The following is a 13,950-nucleotide window of genomic DNA, read 5'->3' on the forward strand; positions in this document are numbered from 1 at the left end:
GGGAGGGGGAGGAGCAGACTCCCCGCTGAGCAAGGGAGCCTGTCATGGGGCTCCATCCCAGGACCCTGAGATCATGACCTGAGTCGAAGGCAGACACTTCACCGACAGAGCCACCCAGGCGCCCTAGTGTGTTTTAATACATACATTCAGTGAGCCAGTCGTCTGATCCAGAAATTTCTGTGGCTCCCCACTGTTCACCAAGGAATAGCACGGAGGGCACCAGGGCAGCTCTGGGCAGAGGGAAGACAGGCCTTGCTGGAGCAATCGGCAGAGGCTGTGGTCAAGGGAGATGAGTTTATAGGGCTGGGTTGGGGCCACCTGTGAAGGGCATTATTTGATGAAGAAGCCGACTTTAGGTGGTTAGACCTCAGAGAGAGCTCTTGGGTTTCCCCTCTGGTCTGTCTGAATGCCAGTGACCCTGCTTGACCACAGTGAGGGTTTAGGGGAGCGAACAGCACAGGGCCAGGCCCAGGGCGGGCCATGTTTATTGTTACCAGAGGAGGCGCAGACACTTCAGTGTGAGGCCAGGCTAACACAATGGGCCCCGGGGGAGCGCACAGAGGCATCTGTGAGGCTCTGCGTGGACTGGTGGGGGTCACCCTGGTTGCTGACCTCCGTCACACCAGCTTGAACAGGACCTTTCACTCATCCAGAAGCAAGCTGACGTGGGACAGGAAGCTGAGGACTTTGGTTCTCACACTTTGGATCTCACTGTATTGGCATGGACTGTTTTAGAAATAGGGAAAAAAATGATGGAAGTATGCATTGTTGCTACTCAAATATTACTTTTCTCCTGTGTGTCTCCTGCTTCCTGTGGAAGGCAAGGACCATGGACAAACAGCAGCCCCAAAAATAATGCACTACTGTTAACAACAGTCACATTAACAGATAACCTGTATTGACTGCTCATCATGTGCTGGGGCAATTTCTTGCACTTTACATGGATTTAACACAGACTGTGGTTCCTCTCCATCAGGTACGAGGGCAGCGCTTCCTACGTCACCTCACTGAGTTCTGATACTGCTCCCATCTTACTGATGAACAAAGAACTATTCACAGGTCAGAGTTCACATGTCGGCAGACCAGACTCAATTCACATGGGGCCTGGCCTCTAGATCAGTGTTCTCTGGCTGGGAGGGAAAAAAAATCTCAAGAAAAAAAAATGTGTGAGTCCCTGGAATCTCAAATAGGCAGTCATCACAGCAGCATATACATAATAAGTATCTGATTCAATAAATACGATTACATTATTCGTATTTCAGGATACGTTTCTTTATTACAAAACACCCACACGCAAGGTTGTATTTCTTTTTTAATAGGACCCGAATGGCTTTACAAAGCATAAATCTGACTCTGTCCCTTCTTACATAAATCCCTTTAATGGCCCTCTGGTACCTACAGCACCACTGGGCAGTTCTAGCATCATCTCAAAAATAAAAGTGAACACTAGAGATGTGGTTGTCAACTTGTAAGCCCATCAGCTGGTGGCATTACAGAAAACAGCCAAGGACCCTTTTGTCCCGGTGGTACAACAAGAGGGGAACAGGAGCCTTTCTCACCTAGAAGAGTCGTAAGGACACAATGCAGAGCGGGGTGCGGTGGTCACAGGCCCAGGACCATCCGTGGACACGTGTTTAGAAAGCCCTAGCTGAGGCCAGAGGCCAGAAGCGAGGGCCCATAAGGCTCTTTCTGAGCTGGCCAGTCAGCCTGTCCCCTGCATGCTGCAGCCCAGCAGAGCAGACCATGCATGGTGCCCTGTGTCCTCCGACTTTCCCCCCGCCCCGGCTCTCAGTGACGTGCCCTCCCCACAACCACCCGCCCCCGGAGCTGCAGGTTCTAGGACACGGTTCAACTGCAACCTCCTCCTGGAATACTGCAGTGGATCAAATAGTGTCCCCCAAATTCGTGTCTACCTGGCACCTGTGAATGGATGCCATTTACAAATAGTGTCTTTGCAGAAGTAATGAAGATGAAGTACTGGTTTAGGTGAGTCCTAAATCCAACAACTGGTGTCCTTATCAGGAGAGGAAAAGACATGGAGGTGAACAGAAAAGGTCGGGTGAAGACAGAGGTGAAGCCCGGAGTGGAGCATGCACAAGCCAAGGTCTCCCAGAACTGCCAGGCGCCAGGACAGAGGTATGGGATGGGTTCTCCCTCAGAACCCTGAGAAGAAACAAGTATGTCAACAGCTTGGTTTTGGACTTCCAAACCACAGGAGAATAAATTCATATTGTTTTAGCCATCTGGTTTGTGGGACGTAGTGTCGCCTTGGCCCACGGCCCCTCCCTGCGTCCCTGTGTCCCAGCCTGACGGCGCAGCCTGGCATCACTCCACCACTCATCCTGAGGTTTCCAGGCACTTAGCATGTGCTGCTTCATTTATCCTCATAAACCTGCATTTGCTTCCTGGGGCTGCTGTAACAAGTTACCGCAAACCTAGTGACCTAAAACAAAACAGATTTTTTTTTTCTCATACAGTTCTAGAAGCCAGAGGTCCAAAAATAAGTCTTCAGAGGCTAAAATCAAGTGTCAATAAGGTGTATTCCCTGGACGCTGTAGGCGGGAGTCTGTTTCCCTCCCTTTCATCTTCTAGAGGTACTCCCGTTCCTCGACTGGCGGCCCTTCCTTGCCCGCCCTCAACCTCCCATTTCTGTCGGCACATCTCCTACTCCTGACTCCGACCGTCCTGCGTCCTTCTTAAAAGGACACCTGTGGTCATACTGGACCCACCTAGATGATCCAGGATAATTTCCCCATCTCGTGATCCTTAATCACACATGCAAGTCCCTTTTGCTGTATAAAGCTATCACATTCACAAGCTTTTGGGGGATTAGGATGTGGCATTGTTAGAGGGGGGGCATGATCCAGTCGCATTGAAGTCCTAACCCCCAGGACTCAGAATGTGACTGTATTTGGAGATGGGGTCTGTAAAGAAGTAAACAAGGTAAAATGAGGTCATTGGGGCGGGTCCTCATCCAATTTAACTGGTGTCTTTATCAGAAGAGGAAGTTAAGACTCAGACACGTAGAGAGGAACAAGCATATGCGGACACGGGGAGAAAGTGACCAGCTACACGGAGAGAGGCTTCAGGACAACCAACCCTGCTGACACCTTGATCTCAGATTTCCAGCCTCCAGAATTGTGAGGAAGTAAATTTCTCTTTTATAAGCCATCGCAGTCTGCGGTATTTTGCAATGGTAGAGCCCCAAAACTCATATAGGTAGGCAGTATTGTTATCCCTCTCACTGGCCAGTAAAATCAAGGCTGCGTGCAGGGAGGTCCCAGGGTCAACCCACGGTAGAGCCAGGACATAGCAGTTAGAGACCCACGTTTCGGCGTAAGGCACGGAGACATTCTATAAATGTACGCGCGGCCTAGTAAGGTAGTTCTGCCTTAGATCCAGCTAAAACCCCATGCTGTGACTCCAATCACTCTCCTCTCTCTTTATTATCTGGGAGAGAAAGAGCATCCAGTCAAGCCACACTTGGGGATTGTTCGTTTTCCTTTAATCCTGCAAAGAACAAACATCAGCATGGTTGACATTGATTCATCCAGTTCAAGAGCTGTGCCTCTCCACGGGGCCTGGTTATAAACTTGGTTACTAAGGCAATTGCATTCAGCTAATTATCCCTAAGAATATCTCATGGAGATTTTGAAGCTTTCAGGATTCAGAAGCATGTTCAAGGATGTACCGGGTTCAATTAATTCATTCACGGACCAGGGAGTCTGACAAGATTACCCAACATGCCACCCAATATGCAGTGAGGGGGTCACCTTCCCAGTCAGGTCAGGAAGGGTCCGTGAAGCCCTCGGAGACCCACCCAACTCAGTGTTATCATTTTCTAGTTGCTCCCGGAACACTGATTTGCTTGCTCCCCCCGACTGCAAGCTCAAGGCAAGAGCTGTTGCACAGCATATGGAGAACAAGGCAAGTGTGTGGAAGGGCAGGACGCTTGCCCAGACATCCTGTGAGGCTGGAAAAAACATTGAACTCTCTATACATGGACAGTGGTTTGAATCCCTACCTTATGACTGCTTGGGTCTGGGTCTCCATTTTTTTCCCTATCTGTAAAATGGGGATAAAATGCAATCATGTTATGTAAAGGCCCTGGCTCAGTTCCTGGCATACAGTGGATGCTCAATAAATGATTATTTCTCCCACCCGGATCCACTCCTACTTAGCAGGGAGCTTAGAGGGAACAGGATGTGGTAGAAAGGAAACCAGAAGAGCTGACCAACGTGATCAGGACCATCTCTCACAATATGGGCCATTTTACAGTTCACGAAACCCTTTCCATTCTGCGACTCGTTAAACCCTTCTGACATCAGCCCTAGAGAACCGGCCTTATCTTCCTTTCATGAGCCAGGGAACGGAAGCCTAGGGTGGCAAAGCAACTCCTCCATAGTCATAGTTAAAAAGTAGCAGGGGGATTTGAGCCCAGCTCCCCTGACATCACGGCACCCAATTTCTTTCCTTTTCTGTTAAGATGTTCAATTACACTCATAATCCCAGAATTCCTTTCTGTGCAAACAGTGGAGGGAGTTCATATCCCTATCAGGGCCTAATCCTACATAAGGATGGTTGTTCCTGGAATGCAGAAGTCCCGGGGCAAAGGGAGGCCTGGCCACCACCAGGAATGGCCCCTCGTTGTCTTCCAGACAACGTCTTCCAGTAACATTCAGGAGAGCAAGTAAGTTCCCTGGGTGCCGCCCCCCCCCCCACCGCCCGTAAAGGGGCACCAGGACTGGGATTTGAACTTTGCTTCCCCGGCTATCATAAACTTAAGAGCATAGATTTCATCTGAGTCACTGACAAAGACGAAAGTATTTTTGAGTGAAAACAGACCAAGGAAATAATTGTGTTCATTTTGAGTAATGGAGACGTTCAACTACTTGCTCTAAATCACAAATATGTGCTTTTCAACTGGGCTCAGGTCAGGGTTATCTATCTCCGTGGCCGATGATCTTTAGTGACACCATGAACTTGCTCTTCCTGCATCCACTGCTCTTCCTATAGCCTCTTCCCTCCAGGCCAGTTTAGCACCACGCAGTGTGCAGGGCTCTGGGCTCAATCTGATGTGAGCTCTTTTGGGCATTCAAGGCACATTGATTGACACTCCCTCCACCGGCAATGGTCCAGGTGCTGTGGGTACAGCAGGGAACAAAACAAGGTATCCGGAGTGGATAAAACAAGGTTGACATTCAGCCCGAAGGAGGTAAACAGGCAGACGGAGATGTGCACCATGGAGCTGGGGGGACATCTCAGGACAGTGGTGGGGGGTACTGTTTGAGAGAGACGGGGGAGGGGGTCCTGGAGAATGCAGACGACTAGGAGCCTGCAGCAGGGGCAGGGTGCTCGGGACCAGAACCTTCTTTAAGTGCTACAAAAAGACCCAGGGATCCTCGAGGATGGACGATAAGGCTGGGGTCTCACCACATCTCACCGCTCGTCTCAACAGTCCTGGGATCAGGGTTATTATTTCTACTTTCCAGTTGAAAATCTTGAACCTAGTAATGTTTGAGAACTTGCCCAGAACATAGCTGGCCTCTGGAAAAGTCCTCCTTCGCTGATGCAATGAGCCCATCTGTAGGAGTGGAGAGGGTGCCTCAGAACCCCCAGAAAAACGCTGCCCTTGCACCCCCAACACTGGCAGCTCATCACAGCGTCCTGCCTCGGGACAGCAAGGACCAGTCCACCCGCCTTCTCTTCCTTTCCTTTTATGTTGGGCACAGGATCCCAGCCATGTCTCATCCCCTGGAGAGCAATCCCCACGTGCAAGGCATCCCTAGCTCCCACCTCTCCCCTCACCTGCCCTGGCTCCCAGCTGCTCCATCGTCTCTTCTAGAACTCAGCTCCTCCTTTGAACTTTTCCTTCACCGTTTGCTGAAACCCTGTGGACTATCCACAGAGGACAGTGCCCCTACCCCAATCCTCTCTAGTGGACACTTTCCCATCACTGCTCAGAGCTTGAGGCCGGAGGAGGACAGGTGTTCCCTTGCTCCCCATTGCCCCAGTCTTGCCTTCCATCTCAACTCCACCACCTTTGAAGAGGGGCCATCGGGTTACGCTATGTCCTCCTATCCCTGCTTTGGGCCCCCACAGACAGCTGGGAAGCTCACACCAAGCCAACAGGACTCAATCCCCGGTTCCCGCCTCCCTGCAGCACACCCCAGGTGTGAGTCTTGTGATGCAGCAGCCGAGTGGCTGGGTGCCCAGCCTCTTCAGGCCCTGACCTCCCCTCTCTTGCAAAGATCTTGGTACTCACTCTGTCTCCCCCACTCACCCCACAGTCACACCCCAGGCCTTGTCACCCCCCCCCCGACCTTTCAGGCACTGCACTCTCAAGCCATCCACAGCCACCTTCCAGCAACACACCCCTGTCCCCTCTTCCTGCCTCCTACAACTCTTCCACAACCCAGTGGTCTCACTGCCTCCTCGCTATCCATGTGCCAGGCTCAGTGTCCCCAGCTTTCACAGCCTGAAGTCCCCTGTCCTCATGTACAGCATTCCCCCCGCCCCCGGCCCATCCCAACCCTCAGCTCTTGATCTCAATGTGTCAGGCCAAATCCAGACCCTGGTTACATTCTCCCTCCTGCACCACCCAGCTCAACATGGTTGATGAAAAGTGCAACCAGGACCCGGGTTGGGCTCTGAATCCTCTTCAGGTAGCCCCCTGTCCCCTGACGACATCCTTCCCGTCTGGTCCCTCTCATTCTCTGGGGACTATGTTACATGATCTCTCTTCAAACCTCCAACACCTCCTGGCCTGAAGCCCCCACTGACTCTGCTGTTTCTCACACCCACCTCCAACATGGGTGCATCTCCAGCTCTGGTGCCCCCGCCCTCTCCGTGCTTCTCATCACACAGCCAGAGGGGATGCTCTCAGCTCACAGGCCCTCTCCTGACTGCGAGGCCACTCAGGAGCCACCGGCTGGTCTTCTCCCTTCCCCTTGTTCCCTGCACGAGGCCAGATGGGCTGCCATCCAGCAAGGTCCCAGTGCACCTTGGCCTTTCTGTCCCCTGCTTGGGGGCCCATTCCCCCATAGCCTGTGACTCCCCCTCCCTCTGCAGACACCCCAGCTCCCCTCATTGCTCACCCTCCTTTGTTCCTCTCCATACAACCACCATCCAACATTTTTCTTACCAAGTTGCTCTTAGTTTGTCTTTCCAGATTCGGACGTAAACCCCAGCACAGCAGGGATGTCTCCCCTGCCCCCACACTGGTGTGTCACCAGCACCTAAAACAGCATCTGCCACAAAACCCACTCTGTAAATAGCTACTTGAGTAGCTGAGTGGATGCAAGGCCTAGCCCCTCTGACTGCCTGCCTCTTCCAGCACCCCCCATAGCTCTTCATTGTTTCTCAGGGTCCATCCTCAGTCTCACAACTTTGGGAACCAGGATCCTTAGGACCATTGCAGCATCCCATCCTTGCACCAGACCAGTCTCAGCCTCTATGGGCAGGGCCTGGGAACCTGCAGTTTTGGGGACAAGCCCCACTGGGATTCGAAGCCTCCTGGAGTCTGAAGGCCCTGTTTTGCTAAAGGAACAGCCCAGGTACCTAATTTGGCTCATCATGGGAGGCTGTGTTCAGAGGAGTATTTATGGGGAACTCTCACTCTTACAACCCCTGGTGTGTAGGCTTGGCTTCATTAAAATACAGAACATAAAGACTCCTAACTCTGGGAAACGAACTAGGGGTGGTGGAAGGGGGGGTGGGGGTGAGTGGGTGACGGGCACTGAGGGGGACACTTGATGGGATGAGCACTGGGTGTTATTCTGTATGTTGGTAAATTGAACACCAATAAAAAATTAATTTATTAAAAAAATAAAATAAAATAAAATAAAATAAAATACAGGGCCCCAGTGGTGGACTTGGATTCCTTTGGGAATCAGTTAGGATGCTGATGTTACAGCTGCTGAGCCCTACAGGCTCCCTCAGAGCAGGCACATTCAGTGTGATTGATGGGGTGGGGGCCGGGGAGGATCACCTGGGCTCAGGGCATGGATGCAGGAGTGATAGCGCATGGACTTAGGCAGGTGCTGATCTTCTGGCAAAAAAAACCAAGCAAACACCACGGACACCCACCCACTCACTCATGTTCACCCCCACCCACCCACCCACAGGGGAAGGAGGGATTTCCCTTCCCTGATTCTACTAGGACTGTGGGAGCCCTGGTTAGAAAGCAGCATAGACATGAAGTATTATAGGTAATTAATATTTTAAGGGTTACTATTTTTAGGGCTCAGTCTCTCTGTGAGTATTTTGTACAAGGGGGCATGTTGCCAAAATGTGTAAGAGTCAGAGTCTCTGTCTGCCACACTGGAAGGAACCTTGAATCTACGTGAAACGAACTGGGCTCTGGGGGCTCGTAACTCCTCTGAGCCTCAGTGTTCTCTTCTGCAAAGTGGAGCAAGCATCATGTTCCTCTTGGGACTTTGTGAGAATTAAAAATGCCCACAATGTATACAAAAGAATTAGCCCAAGCTGGGCACCATGGTGATGGCTATCAATATATATTTGATATACTGACATATCAATATATCAAAAGATTTCAAATGCTTAATTTAGAAATAAGAAAACTTTCCAATCAGTTAAAGGCCTGAGTAGAACAAAGTCTGACTTCCCCAGCAAAAAACAAAAACAAAAACAAAAACAAAACAAAACAAAACAAAAAACTTCCACAACAGACAGTTTTCAGACTTGAATTGCAATCCTTCACTGGGTGTCCTACTTGTTGATTTTGGACTTATACTTCTACAACTGTGTGAACCAATTCCTTAAAACACATAAACATCTATCTATCTATCTATCTATCTATCTATCTATCTATCATCCATCCATCCATCCATCCATCCATCCATCCGTCTATCCATTAGCCTCCTGATTCAATCCTAGGCACCTGCTGCCAGAATCTGTGGCAGTAACCATATTAACAAAGTCCCAAGGAGGGTGCCTGGGTGGCTCAGTCAGTTGAGTATCTGTCTTTGGCTCAGATCATGATCCCAGGGTCCTAAAATCGAGTCCCCCATCAGGCTCCCTGCTCAGTGAGGAGCCTGATTCTTCCTTTGCCTCTCTCCTATGCTTGTGATCTCTCTCATGCTCTCTCTCTCTCAAATAAATAAATAAAATCTTAAAAACAAACAAACAAGGTTCCAAGGACATGGGAGAGACATAGGTGGTGGCAGGCAGGGGCAGAGCAACTTTCAGAAAAAAATTTTTATTACAAATAATCCACGTGCCATTTCCTAAAATCTATACCTCTGGGCAGGGGAGGTAAGGGTAAGAGTCCGGTATAGGATGATGGGAAGGGTGCAGGAGTCAGGAGTGGTGAGCATCTAACATGTATTGACCATTCTTTATATGCTACACTGAACAAGATTTGCTGTTCACAGACTCACCTTATGTAATCCAAAACCCTGTGGGGGTGGGGAGATTGTTATTGAGCTCATGCGTCAGATGACAAGGCTGTAGCTCACTGTGATCCCACTGGCCAATGATACCAGGGGCAACTTCTCCCTCCAACAGCACCAGAGAGATGTGGGTTCAAAGCCTGGATCTGTCACTAATGAGCAGTGTGACTTGGGGACTTAACCTCCCTAAGCCTTAGTTTCCTTATCCATCAGATGGGGACATTTATCCTTCCTTGAGGGATGGTTATAAAGATTAAAGGACGTAAAGTGATAGCATAGTTCTTGGCAGTGGAGTCTCGAGAAATCACTGATTCCTCAAACTCACTGCACAATGTGAGAACTTACTGTGTGCCAGGTGCATTCTTTACTTGGACTAGAATGGATAAAACTCAGGTAAGTTTTTACTCTCATGGAGGTTATGTGCCAGTAGGGTGAGATGAGAAATGAAATGAGTGATAAACATGGTCATTTACATTGTGTCACTGCATTTCAAGAGGTGTCCTGGGCAGTGGAACAGAGAGCTGGGGGAGGGGCAGGCTAGCAGAGATGATGATGATGGTGGGGATTGTGATGATGATGATGGTGGTGATGGTGATGATGGTGGTGATGACAGTGATTGTGCTGCTGCTGCTGCTGATGACAGTGGTGGTGATGAGGATGGAGATGATGGTGATGATGGTAAAGATGATGATGACAGTGAGGATGCTGATGGTGATGATTATATTGGTACTCTTGCTGAAGATAATGATATGATGGTGGTGATGATGATGATGATGATGATGGTGATGGTGGTGGTGGTGGTGGTGGTGGTGATAATGATAATAATGCTGCTGCTGATGGTGATAATGGTGGTGATGGTGGTGGTGATAGTGATGATATTGGTGCTGATGATGGTAATGATGATGATAATGATGATGGTGATGATGAGCTGTGGACCATGAGCAGGCTACCAGAGATAATGATAGTGATGCTGCCAACAACTTTTGCTAAATTCCACCTTGCAAAATGTTGTAAGGATAACATAATTGGAGGTAAAAGCAGGACCAGCTACATAATTAGTGGGGTCCAGTGCAAAATGAACATGCGAGGCCCGTTGTTTACATCTTGGCAAGAATTTCAAGGTGGTGACAGCCCAGTGTTAAACCAAGCACAGACACTCCTGAATGTGGTGCTCTGTGCAGCTCAGTCATCCCTGGGAAAAGGTACCTGCACATCACAGGTTCTCAGGCAATGCTGGTCCCACTGTGAGGTGGACATTGTGCTTCCTGCTTCCCACATGCTAGTGAGTCTTGGTGAGAAGTTGCTGGCTCAAGGTAGTGAGTGGCTGGCACAGGATTCTTGCCTAAGTTGGCCTAACCTAGACACGAGACATGAGGCTTTTCTCTACAATATCTGTTCACACAATTAGACAAAGCACCAGCACAATTCCCGTATGTTTTCAGAACAATAAATATCCTTCTACTTCATAGTATAATTTCAGTGCAGAAGTTTGGCCTTTTGTGTTTTCTTGGGCAGCACTGGAGAGGTTTGGGAGGGGGCGAGGAGGGTCTGAATTAGACATATAGTCAGGTGGTGCATGGCCACAGGGTCAGGGTAGCTCAGATGCAGCCCAACTCATCCTATTTTCTGTTTTGTTTGCTGAGGGAAGAGACATGAAATAGCTCATGGCCAGTGGGAGGACAGAGCTGTTCCTGGATGATTTCACCAGAATAATAAGCATATCCAAATAGTCCTTAAAAACGAGAAATGGAGAATGCCTGGGTGGCTCAGTGGTTGAACATCTGCCTTTGGCTCAGGTTGTGATCTGGAGTCCTGGGATCGAGTCCTGCATCAGACTCCCCAGGGGGAGCCTGCTTCTCCCTCTGCCTGTGTCTCTGCCTCTCTCTCTCTGTCTTTCACGAATAAATACAATCTTTAAAAAAATGAGAAATGGGTTTGGTAGATGCCCTGGGCATGGGACTATAGGCCTGTGACTCAAGTAGCCTTTTGTAACATCCAGCTGGGACGATGGTGGCTATAGCTATACTACCAGCAGCGTTAATGTCGGCAGCCACTGGAATGTGCACTGATTCCCAGCCCTGGAGTCATCTCCAAGATGATTGTAGTTTCCTCAGGTGCCCTGCCTCCTTAGAGGAAATGACCTTGGACAGCTGACCTTAGGTGGGGCTGGGATCTAGGGGTTGTCCTTGCTTGAGTCCCCAAGGATGTTCCAGAGGGACCACCAGCATTCTGAATCAGTCAGCTTGGGCCACCACAATATAACACCATGGAATGAGGGGCTTAACAACAGAAATTTATGTCCTCATGATTATGGGGGCTGGAAGTTCAAGATTAAGTTGTCAGTTGGTTGGTTTCCTTTGAGGCCTCCCTCCTTGGCACATACATAGCTGTTTTTTTGCTGCATCCTCACACAGTCCTCCCCCTGTATCTGTGTGTAAATATCCTGTTCTCCTAAAGACACCAGTCAGATTGGATTAAAGCCCGGTCTAAAGATCCCATTTTACCTTAATTAGCTCTTTAAAGGCATGATCTCCAAATATAGTCACATTCCGAGGTGCTGGGAGGGGTTAGGGCTTTAACATATGAAGTTTGTAGGGAACAGAACACAATTCAGCCCATAATACCCTCTGGTGGGATTGTGTGAAGAGGAGAGAGCCCTCTGGAGCTTCGGGGTACAAACAGGGGTGTATGAACTGCCTATTCTGGACAGTGAGACAAAGGAGGGTCCAGGAAAAGCCAGATTCCCCAAAGTCAAGAATAGGGTGTGCAGTCAGCATATGGATGGGAATGTCAGAAGTGTGGACCCAGTCGTAGAGTTCAGGGGAGCTCTGGTGAAAAATCTGGAAGGTGGGGAACATAGGGTCAGGGGAAGCCAGGGCTTGCAGAGAAAACTAATGCCACAGACTGGTTTGAATCTAGCCTCGCCAATTATGTCTTAAGGAATACCAGGGGGAAAAAAAAGGAACACCAGAATATCTACCAATATCTATTGGAGAGCATCCCAATGACTGCTCACTGTTGGACTCATGGTTATCAATGATCCACAAAGGTGGGGAGGAGGGAGCTTGGTTCCTTCCTCTTGGCACTTCCTCCCTACTGACCTTGACATTGACCCCTGAAACTCTTTGAGGTCTATCTGCAAAGCCCAGAGGTGCCCAGTGTTTTCACCTGGCTGCACAGAGCCTGTCACCTGCCCTCTCCCAGGTCTCCCAATGGTGAGGGCAGAACTGTCACACTTTTGAAGGTGAAGCATCTTCCACTTGGGGAAGGGCATTATGGTGTTGAGGGCCCATGCCAGGGATGGCCCAAGTTGGAAATGAAGCCTGAGGCTTTGGGATGGGACTCCACAAACACTCCCAGTCACAACCCCACCTGCTGGACCACTCTCTCAAAGAAGATTCCAATGACCAGCTGCAGGCATGCTGATTACCCATGCACCATCCAGGTGACAGGAAGTCCAGATCTCTGGGGACCTGGCCGGTGGTCTGCTCTGTTGGCATGGTTAGTCACCCTCAAGTTTGAGAACCATGATGGCGACCTCTGGTTCTACTTCCCTCCTCATCAATTTCTTCCTTGCCTGAGTTGCACTCCCACTCAGCCAGTGTTTCACAAAGCATGTGCCATCCCATGTGGCCAGCCTGATTATTTTGGGACCTACATGGACAGGACCCTAATAAGACACCTCAGTTACTTAGGTTCTTCTTATCATGTCAAGAAGCAAGATTCCACCAGGCACCCCTATGCCTTTAGTATCTCTCTAGCACTTGCTAACCCTCCCAACTTTTCAATACAGAGAGAGGAGGACTCTGCTCATACTCTTGGTGGGCACCTGATCCATCCTGAATTTTATAATTCTATTCACTTTCATTGATTTTTCTCTACAGTTATCTCATATTAAAAGCAAATAATATTGGCCATTGAAGATACTCATAGAAAGTCTTTTTTTTTTAATAAATGCATTAAGTGAAAGACAAAAAATTGACAAAGGAAAATAGCAAAGAGGCATTTGGTTGGTGGTGTGATAGGACATACACTGCAAAGGAGGTTGGTGGATCTGAGACTGGGAACTGTTTCTCTAAGTTTTCTGTTGGCCCAGAATGCAATCTGAGAAGCTACATGAAGGTAAGCTCTCAATGTTTTTACCTCTTTTGTTGCTGTTTTAAACTTGAGAAGTGCTTATTTCAATAAAAAATATGAATTTTAATGATGAAATTTTAGGCATCAGGGTTAGATATTTTTAAATTTGGAAGTATTTCTGGGGGTGTCTGGGTGGCTCAGTCGGTGAAGCATCTGCTTTCAGCTCAGGTTGTGATCCTGGGGGTCCCTGCTCAGTGGGGAGTCTGCTTCTCCCTCTTCCTTTGCTGCTCCCCCTGCTTGTGCTCTGTCTCTCTCTCTGTGTGTCAAATAAAAATCTTAAAAAAAAAAAAGGAAAGTATTTCTGGACACACCACACAGTACAGAAATCCAGCAACCCCCCAGAATCAAGCCTGACTGGGCAGACAGAGCAGCCTAATCTGTACCACCAGCGTAGCATGAA

The 13,950-nt window shown here is 49.1% G+C and overlaps 1 protein-coding gene across 2 annotated transcripts in view; it reads right to left on the bottom strand.

Moving 5' to 3' along the window:
• Window positions 1–13,950, bottom strand: part of STK32B (serine/threonine kinase 32B) — a 390,888-nt gene that overhangs the window by 83,923 nt on the left and 293,015 nt on the right. The gene's annotated exons all lie outside the window — the stretch shown is intronic.

The sequence above is a fragment of the Nyctereutes procyonoides genome, unplaced genomic scaffold (genome assembly GCF_905146905.1).
Source record: "Nyctereutes procyonoides isolate TBG_1078 unplaced genomic scaffold, NYPRO_anot_genome, whole genome shotgun sequence".
In the NCBI taxonomy this organism is placed as follows: Eukaryota; Metazoa; Chordata; class Mammalia; order Carnivora; family Canidae; genus Nyctereutes; species Nyctereutes procyonoides.